Genomic DNA, 10,614 nt, shown 5'->3' with positions numbered 1-10,614 from the left:
ACCAAGTGTATATGTTCATTCTATTCTGATTGAAAGCACAAAATAGGCTGTGTACTTTTTTTTGGGGGGGGGGGGGATTTTTATGTTTTAAGGTAAATACTATAAGGAGCTTTGTTAAAAGTCTGGTTTATTCTTATGCATGGTCATCACTGTCGGGTTTGCATATCAGTATATTAAAGGTTTTCCTGTAAGTTATATGTGGTATTTGGCTTTTATTAATATGCACCACTTGTGAAATAAGTTAAAAGTTTTTGTGGGGAACGTTGTTCTAATGTCTGTGGCGGGACAGGGGAGTCCGCAGTGGTATGTGTTGACACTTTCTGTTCCAAAACCTGGGTGTCTCCCCCCACTTGCTCTCAAAGCAAGGGGTTAATTACAGGATTTAATTTAAAGTGTAAATTAAAAATAAAATATTTTTAAAGTTATGACATAGTTAACTGTGCCATGTTGTCACTATTCTAAATCAAAAAATTCGCGAACTAATTGAATTACTCCCATAAAAGAAATAAAATCAGATTTCGATGTTTATTTTTTTTTAAATGGTCCTGTCTGATTTGAATGCACGAATCACGTGATCCAGGCGGTCACGTGACATGCTCCGTAGCTTTCTGTTTACTGAAATTGAAAGATTTTTCCGAGTCTTATATATTTTTTCCATGCAAGTTATTTTTTATAACAAGAATAGCCCATTTGTCACAATTAGGATTGGTGGATTAGGATATCTTTTTCCAGAATGAGCAAAGAGACCATCACAACCCGACTCTTTTGTATTGGGCTGCGTCGTTTATCCATTGCGGATAAAGTATGGGCGCCTTCTTTTTATCATATATAATATTTTTAAAATCTAATGTAAACGATATTTTAGGGATTTAATAATTATATTATTGTTAATATATTCAACTATTTTTCTAACTGTAATTTGGCGATCTTCCGTTACAAAATGCGCAACTAAGGACACATCTCTTCCGAAGCTTGCTTTCACTGGGCACCAGAACAAACATCATTTTAACCACCTCCTTTCCTTCACTAAAACAATCAATCCAATTAATGATTGAACTTCTGCAATGTCTTTTTGACTGACGTTTTTCATACTGATTGTTAGGCCATTATTTACGCAGCTAGGCTGAGGACGCCCATGAAATATACGCCTTAATATATTCAGAGAAAATGAATACAATTTTGATAATTTTTTTAACAGCATTAGTTTTGATGAATGTGAATTATTGTGTTTGCACTCGTATATATCGGGTCTCCGCTGAGTTCGGCCAAAGCGACATTGCTTACATCAGCTGTTTATCACGTGGCAGATTTAAAATTAGAACATATATGTACTACTACAAAGATCGTAAAAGTTCAACGATATACGGGTATCTTTCCGCGAAAAAATTATTCTGTTTTGTTTTAGACAAATTCCTTAATATGAAAAGTGCTGGGAGCAACTTCCTCATGCTCGAGAATTGTGCAAAATTTAGCTGTCTTTCTATAAACTCCAGACATAAATGTTATACGCACTGGAATAATGTTGCATTACGGAATATATAAACAATACACAACCAGCTCCCAGCACTTTTCAGAAAAGTACATATAGGAATAACAGCTACTCGTGTTGAAAAATTCAGAATCAATAGCTAAGCGGATATTGTTGAACTTTTCATATTTTCGAGGGGCTGGACCCATCATTCTAACATGTTACTATGCAAATGTGCTCCCTACGGCTATTTTATAAAGTCTACACATTATCAATTTAGTTTGACAATGAAATATGGATTAATATATTTTAGAATATGTCTTTATTTTGATCCATTTAAGTTTGTTTCGTATTTATTTTTATTTTTACAAACTATGATAAAAGCTTGATCCACGCCTCAAGTACAGTGAAACTGCGTGTCAAACTAAGAAATGACGTCATCTCAGTAAGTACAGCGAGATCAAGCTGGTCTTCATTTTACAAACGCCTAGTGCTATTTTGTCAAGTTAAGATGCACATTCATTTATCTTTATAATATTTTTAAGACAGGAAAGTATTTGAGTGTGTTTTATAAAGAACATATAGTATTTATTCATCGAGAATCATTTGTACTGTTTTAACGTGACGTCATAATAGCTTTCCCGAACCTCTGCATAGGCTGGCGTATATATGGGAGTCCTTAACCTAGCTGCGTACACACTGAATTGTCGACGGATTTTTCCGTTATTTCCCGATCATGACAAGGAGCACACGGCGGGTGTGACCGGTCGGTAGGGGATGCTCACTCCTCCATGGCACCTGATCCCACCTCTGATGTTTGGAGGTCCGTGTTTGCTCTGCTCCTATTTTGTATTGTTTAATGGACTATTGAATAGTATTGAGCTCGATTACTGTTCGTAATCTCCATATATTTCATTCATAAATCGTGTACAAATTATTATATGCCACTGAAAAAGAATTTCTAAGATAAACGTTAAACTTTAAACCCCTTCGTTGCTCAAGTACGACTGAGTCAACCATTTTTGTGACGTTATTTACGTATTGAGTTATTTTTATATTGTGACGACCAAACGTGAAGCAAATATCTGCTATTTAGAGAACATGTTTATGACTAAATGTGTGCCAAATTTCATTTTGATCTGAACTGTGGTTTTGGAAATAGCGAGATAGTTCACGAATTTTTTATCACCCCTCGTAGTTCCCTAAAATATAAAAAAAATGCACATATAAATTTAAGAACATAAAATATCACAATCATATATCAAAAAAAAAAAAAATACTTTGATTTACTATAGTAAAGACTTTGATACTGCATTAAACTATAGTTAACTTTTGTAAACTATATTTTTTTTTCTGTTAGAGACTATCAGAATTTTTCATGTAGCGATCCTGATACAAACAACATATATAGTGTTTCATAGTTAACATTATTTAGATACATTCGTTTTTTCCCTACAACAGAGATAATATAATTCTAAAGACAATAATTGTAATACACAATTTACAGGGGAAACAAGAAATCTATGAGCCAGTGCTCTCTAGTGATACCCCACCCGCACAGACAGACGGACAAGATTTGTACCAAAATGAATATTACTGAATAGTATGCCGAGCCAAAGAGTGTATTAAAATTTCAAGCATCTGCGTTGAGCTTAAGGGTGCAACGATAAATCGTGAGACGGTATATCGCAGTATTTTTTGACGCAGTTCAATTCACGATACGTTTAACTAATACCGCGGTTCGGTTCATTCGGTTTGGAATTATCCGAACCGTCCGTTTTGGGTCCCTGTTTACAATTTCAAAATGGCTTCCGTAGAAAACAGCGTGAAGTTAATTTCACCTCCAGCATCGTACAAGTCTCAAATTTGGAATCATTTCGGGTTCAGAGAAACTAAAAGCGATGGTACAAAGCCAAATGTTACCACATGTAAGCATTGCTTAACTGATGTTTCTTACAAAACTGGAAATACTTCCAACATGGCCACACACATGAAACGGCACCATCCGAACGTTGAGATTTCCGTGACTCGAAATAAACCACTGCCCCATTCACAGATGCGCTTTCAAGATTCGATTAAAGTTAAGCTCCCATTGAATTCACCAAGAAGTGTTAGCATCTCCCAAGCTGTGGGGAAATTTATTGACACTGATATGAGGCCTTATTCCATTGTGGAGAATCCTGGGTTCAAGCAAATGGTATCTGTTTTAGAACCTAAATACCAGCTGCCGTCAAGAACGTATTTCAGTGAGAATGTTATTCCAGAACTTTTTCACCCCACATACGCTGTTATGCTCATTGTTTAAATTTAGCTGCACAGAAAGCTATGGAAATTACTTTAGTTTCAAGGTTGCTAGGACGTATTAGAAGAGTAGTGACCTTTTTTCATTCAAGTTCCACTGCAACCCATGTTTTAAAAGAAAAGCAGAAAGCACTTCAGCTCCCTGAACACAAATTAATTCAAGATGTTAGAACAAGATGGAATTCAAGTTTTGACATGATTAGTAGGTATTTAGAGCAACAACCAGCAGTTTATGCTACATTTCATCACAAAGACATAAAAAAAATATCAGAGATGTTGTTACACTGACTGAAACTGAAGTGTCTCAAGCTGAGGAACTTGTCCAAATACTGGAACCACTGAAAAAAATTACTACTATATTGTGCAGTGAACACTACCCAACAACACTACCCAACAATATCACTGATACATCCAACGAAGGAAATGTTGCTTAAAGAAATGACCCAGAATACTGCAACTTCACAGATAGCCTCTCAGGTATTTTTTTTTCTCAAAGATAGCTAGCCAAAGTCTTTTCAAAACTGCAATACTTTTTTTATATTAAAAAAAAACCTTAACTTATTTTTACGATAAACTGTAATTACTAGTTAAAAGTGTATTAATAATATTTTGTAGGTGAAAGATGCTATAAGAAAGGACATCAGATCCAGATACACAGATCCATTTGTGACAAGGGTGTTGGAGATCAGATGTGCTTTAGATCCTAGGTTTAGATCACTGCCATACCATGATGATGCAAAGAAACAAGATGTATACCAGAATATTGTTCAACAAATTTTAAAAGCAGAAAATCAGGTGAATGTTATAAAAATGTGTATTTTGAATAATTTAATGGTTTATCAACTTTATCTGGTATTTAATGCATGCAAATTTAAACAATGATTAACTTATTCACTTAACAACCGAAACAATGATTTTTTATTTAGCATTTGAGTTCAATTTTCAATGTCTGATTAAATTGTAAGTTTATTTTTTATATAATCAGTAACCTGAAATTTACTAATCTGTTTACTGTTTCTCTTAATAGTTTTCAGTTTTCAACTTTTCCATCTTGTATATCTTAAATTTGGCTGTAAATGTGACTGGTGAGTGACTTATTTAAAAATTAAAGTTAAAAAACTTTCAAACAAAATGGTATAAAATTACAAATAATACAATTAGACATGTCTGACATGTTAAATGATTTCATTGCATTAACTGTTCATTTCATGATGAGAATATGCAAGTCAAAAAACAAAATAAATGTACAAAAAAGACAAAATCTTTAATTATCTTTCAGGTTGTAGTGAAAAAGGAGCCTTTGTCTGATTCTACAGTTGATACCCCTCCTGTAGCTCCTCCTCCAGCCTCACAATTACCAAGTCTTGCAATGGAGGAAGATTCTTCTGAGTGTGTAGAAAGTCAATTGTTTTGATTAATTCTAATATCAATAATCATCTTTTTTTATATTGTTCATCATCTTTATTATTATTTGACAATTAACTGAATTTACACAGGTAGTCCAACATGTAGTCCAGTGAGGAATAAATCAGCAATGCAGGATCTGTTTGGGGAGTTCTTTATAACAAAGGTAGAAGAAGGAAAGCCCATTCAGACCAGGGCAGAAGAGGAAGTAAACAAGTATAGAAATGAGGCAAATCTCCCTCTGGACTCCAATCCCCTTCTTTGGTGGAAGGAGAATGAAGAAAGACTCCCTCTTCTCTCTAAATTAGCCAGAACAATCCTGTGTATCCAGGCCACCTCAGTGCCTAGTGAACGTGTCTTTTCTAGTGCAAGGGATATTGTCACAGCACAAAGATCTGCCCTCAATCCAGACCAAGTTGACAAATTGATATTTAAAAAAAAAAACATGCACATTTGAGTTAACATCCCCTGCATTGGAAAAGACACATTCACTAACAAAATATTTCATGTTGAAACAAATAAATGATAATAAAATGTAATAATCTTTCTTTTTCTTCCCATATATACATATATCTATATTAATATAGTAGTGTATCGTGATACGTATCGTATCGTGAACTGAATATCGTGATACGTATCGTATCGTGAGGTTGGTGTATCGTTGCACCCCTAGTTGAGCTGTTGCAGAGAAAACTGCAACGAAAAAAATTGTTTGGGACAGACAGACAGACACAAACACTCACCCCGCACACACAACAGAGATATTCACAGGGTACAAAGTATATACCCCCATTTCCTTCGAAGCTGGGGTATTAATAATCATGTAATAAATAAGGATAAAGATATTACATAATGCTAAAAATGAAGCAGTTATTACAGTTAATGATAGCATATCCATATTGGACGCTTTATATGCCGTGTTTTCACCAAATTTTTCCTTGTCTAAAAATAATAATACAATATGTTTTTTGTTTCAATGCAATGGTGTATCTAGAAACAAATACATGTAAAAGCTGGGGTGAAGGCAGGTTGAAAGTGGGCACAAATTTTAAGCTAGAAATATTGTCCTTTAAATAGTTTCCGATAATATCCATTCCATACAGATATATCGTCATCGGAAACATACATTTTGTATCATGTCATTCTCAGAACAAATCCTGTTAGTCTAGGCCTTCACCGACCCTCCCAACATCGGATTAACGCATATTACATCTCATTTCTAAAGGTTTAATTATAAAATATAGTAAAAAAGTAGGGGGTCAGATTTCTATGGGTGTCATTTTTCAACGTGTGAGGAGCCGTAGAATTACCGGCCTAGAACGGTCGAAAAATGATCCTACTTGCCGTAGAAAATTGACCGGGGGTCATTTTTCTACGGAGAAATTTGACCCCTCGGTCAATATTCTACTGGGGTCACTCTTCGTCGTTACACAGGTCCCCAGCTTACATGTGTAGTTAAACTGGCGCACTGGTCTGCTCCCCATTTTCCTCACAAAAAATGTGAATGCGGCCAACATCCACTACTTATGATCAATGTAATAAATGTTTTAAAAAATATATATCTGTTTTTCAGTTATCTCTTGGAATCAGTACTTACTAAGTGAGGATAACCAAAGTGCATTTAAAGCTGTATCGCATGGGGAATTTTGTGGTTTTTGGTGAATTCAATAATTAAAAGTCAACGAGCAGAGACCTCTACCCAGGGGTCATAATATAAATTTTATACGGTACCAATTTTAATGCACCAGATGCGCATTTCGACAAATTATGCCTCTTTAACGATGCTCATGCCGAGACGTTGGAAATCCAATATATTATAGGAAATATAATGAGAAAATTACACCAACGTAAAAATGAAAACTGCATAATTGAGAATACAACACCGACATATAATACAACGCATCCTCATTACGCACATTTCATTAATACTCACTGGAGTGGCTTGGATGCTTAAAACTTATTATCAATGTAAAGGTGTCCGAAAACTCTTCATCCTTTTTTTGAATTCCGCTAGACTCTGAACATGAAAAACGTATGATAGATAATTTGAGGGACATACATTTCTAACTAATTAACATGAACACCGGATAGCCATTGAATAATAATTCTTTAAGGGAAACATTTTTTTCAGAACTACTTTTATATTAACAAAGTAAATATTGAAACACAATTTTTTACAATTACAATAATAATATGCATTGAATCAATTCAATATTTAAGAATTTAATATATAAAGAATAATGATATATACAAAAAAACATGTACATATAAATGTAATATAAAAATTAGATATGTCAGGGTGCAAATATTTTGAAATAAATGTTTACGTTTACATGTAATAAAATACTGTAATATGTAGACTTTACTTTCTTCAATCTAATGCATTCATGGAAAAAATGAAATCAAAATGTTATAGAAAAGTTAAAAGATTACAGAAATAGTCTTTGAGAAATCATTGGAATAATTTTTTTACAATATTATTATTTAATAATGATTACATTTAACTACTTAAATATGTAGGGTATGAGGTAACGTATGTTTCTTAATAAATGTTTGATGAATTTTCAATTGCGATCTGATATTAGTTCAGACAAAGACCTTTACTGTCAGTTTACTTTTAAACCTGAATTTTCGGTACTCGAGTAAGTACGTGAACTGCTAGTTAGTTGTTGGATTTTTGGTTCATGTTTCCTTTCTCTATCTTTCCAAAGGCCTACACACTTCAGGAAAAAACTAAAAGCATATAAATAAAATGACAAAGAAAAAGGAAATGTTAATATCAAAACAGTTTTCGCCCCGCTGTCATTTAAGACTTGCTGAAAGCATGTTTCCCTCCCTAAGAAGAAAAAAGAGAAAAACGTTGAAATACTTGATAACGAAAAGCTATAATATATCATATCTGAATGGAATAAAACTCTCTTGAAACAATTTGTCTGAGACGTACGCATATTTCCAAAGGTAAAGTGATTCGATTGTAATATTAAAAGCATAACTGAAACAAACATTGAGTGAAAAATATAAAGCAGTTGAATAAAGAAACAGTTTGAAGACGTACCAAATGACCTTATGTACAGTGTACGATGTGCAATATTGCAAAATAAAAAGGTAATCATTGTTTTGTCTAATGATGAAGATGGATTATTTAAAAACTCTATTTCTAGTGGAATACAAAACCACAACACAAACAATCCAAAATAAGGAATTGAACTTACAATAAAATGAAATAATATAAAGTATGTGGAAGGAAAGTAATTACATAGAATTACTAAAATGATTGTCAATAATGTACTTGCGTACGATACAGCATAATATATATATAGCCGCCATCTTTTACTTTCATCATCAAAAATGAAATTCTTAACTGAAGAAACTTTGCCATTTTTAGATATAGAAGAAAGATATACAATCCATAGAATATAAAATTGCAGGTAATATGCATCAGTTGAAGAAGGCATTACTTTATTTATATCTAATCCGATCGAAAGATCATCTTTTATGATTAGTATGTTTGGGGAGATTGCAACATAAAAGAAATATCTTTCTGCAAAATGAATCATATTGTCTTCGTCACAATCAAAAATCACTGAACGGAATGCAAAGAATAAACAATTGAGTATAATATGAGCGATTTTGAGACATTTTTTCGTATGCATAGTATTTTTATAGGTCACGTACAATTGAACAGAAAAGACAGTTAATATAAACATTAGAATAATTCTTAAAATTAACCCTATATACTTTATCAGATTATCACTAAATGCAATATTATTTTGTGAAATGTCTTCCGCTGAATTCACAGCCTGCAATGCAGTACAACGACATTGTTTTCTCTTTAAACATATAAGAATTAATAGATATACGATCCAAATGAGATCGATTATGCTTCCCACGACAATCATAACAGTATCGTCGTTTGACTTAAGGTGGGCTGTCTTTACTAGTGCTACAGCAATGATGTAAGCAGAAAGTCCACCAGCTAAACAATGGAATAAAACTGAAAGAGAAAATGTTTCAAAGAAATATCAATTGAATTTTGAATGCAGAAATATTTAGGAAATCATGTCTTTAACTGATAAATAATTTTGAAAATTTGCAAAAAACGCTGGCTGGTAAACCTATCCAGCATCTTGGATGAGAACAACTACTTCCAAAGGTAATGCCCAGGACACTACTCATAAAACTGTCTTCTATCTTGCATCCAATTCTATTTAAATTTATTAATTGGATTTTGGACCCATTTTACGTGTAGGTAAAGGTATCCATAAATACCTCACTTTCTGTTTAAGTTTACTAATATTTTTGAGGGGAATGAAGGATCTGGTTATTTGTAAAAAAAAATTTAAATGCGTTGATTTGCTTTCTTTCTCGAATAAATATCACCAGGGTTTTAAAGAAATACTACATTGGTCAAATAGGAAATAAAATAGCTGACCATGTTAGAGAACACAAGAAGCATATAAGGACCCATCCTTCCGGAATACTCTGTGCAGCGAACACTTTGACCAATGCGGCAAGGGACTTTTTCGTATCTTTCCATTCTATAAAGTTACAGAAGTGAACAGTTACGGACAATATTTCATCGGTAAGTTTAAGTATTAATTTAACAGAAAAATTGCATCATTTATAGCGATGTTTATATTTATGCATGGCTAAAGACGCCGTATGGGGGATATAGATACTGGTAACATGGCGGACAACAAAGACAATCAAGAAATCTACATTTTGAGAAAGATGAAAAATGAGAGCACTCTTGATGTTTAGAGAGGCTACAAAGCCCGCACCGTACAAACTGCTATTGATGAAATGGCAGGACAATACAGGCAAAGCCTATTACACTACAAGAAGGACAATAGTAATCCCTCTGGTAACCACAAACCATCCAGTCTTTAAGAACATCAGCGGTATCCTTAGAAAAGAACCTGTCAATTTTCCACTCAAACAAACGAATGGTAGAGGTCTTAAAGGAACCTTTCTTGGATGCATACAGACAGAAGATGTCTTCTCTGTAAGCACAGCCAGTTTTAACAGCCCCGTTACTGGCCGCAGCTACTGAATACGAGGGTTTTTTTCCTGTCAAACAGACAACTGCATATATTTCATCAGTTGCAAATTTTGTCCGCAGGAGAATGCTCACATCTCCATATGGCACCTGATCCCACCTCTGACCTTATAGAGGTCCGTGTTTGCTTTGTTCCTGATTTATATTGTTTGAATTGACTTATGAGGTTGAATATGTTCGTTGTCTCCATATTTTATTGATTTAAGCTGCAAAAACCCTAGAAAATAAGTTTTAAATATGATATATATATATATATATATATATATATATATATATATATATATATATATATATATATATATATATATATATATATATATATATATATATAATTCGAGTTGTCAGTATAAAACAATTACAAGGTATATTGTACGTGTAAAAA

This window comes from Saccostrea echinata, unplaced genomic scaffold (genome assembly GCF_033153115.1).
Source record: "Saccostrea echinata isolate AGI-Se365-2 ecotype Australia unplaced genomic scaffold, CSIRO_AGI_Sech_v1 ptg000029l, whole genome shotgun sequence".
NCBI lineage: Eukaryota > Metazoa > Mollusca > Bivalvia > Ostreida > Ostreidae > Saccostrea > Saccostrea echinata.
The sequence above is the reverse complement of the archived record's forward strand: the minus strand, read 5'-3'. Positions refer to the sequence as shown.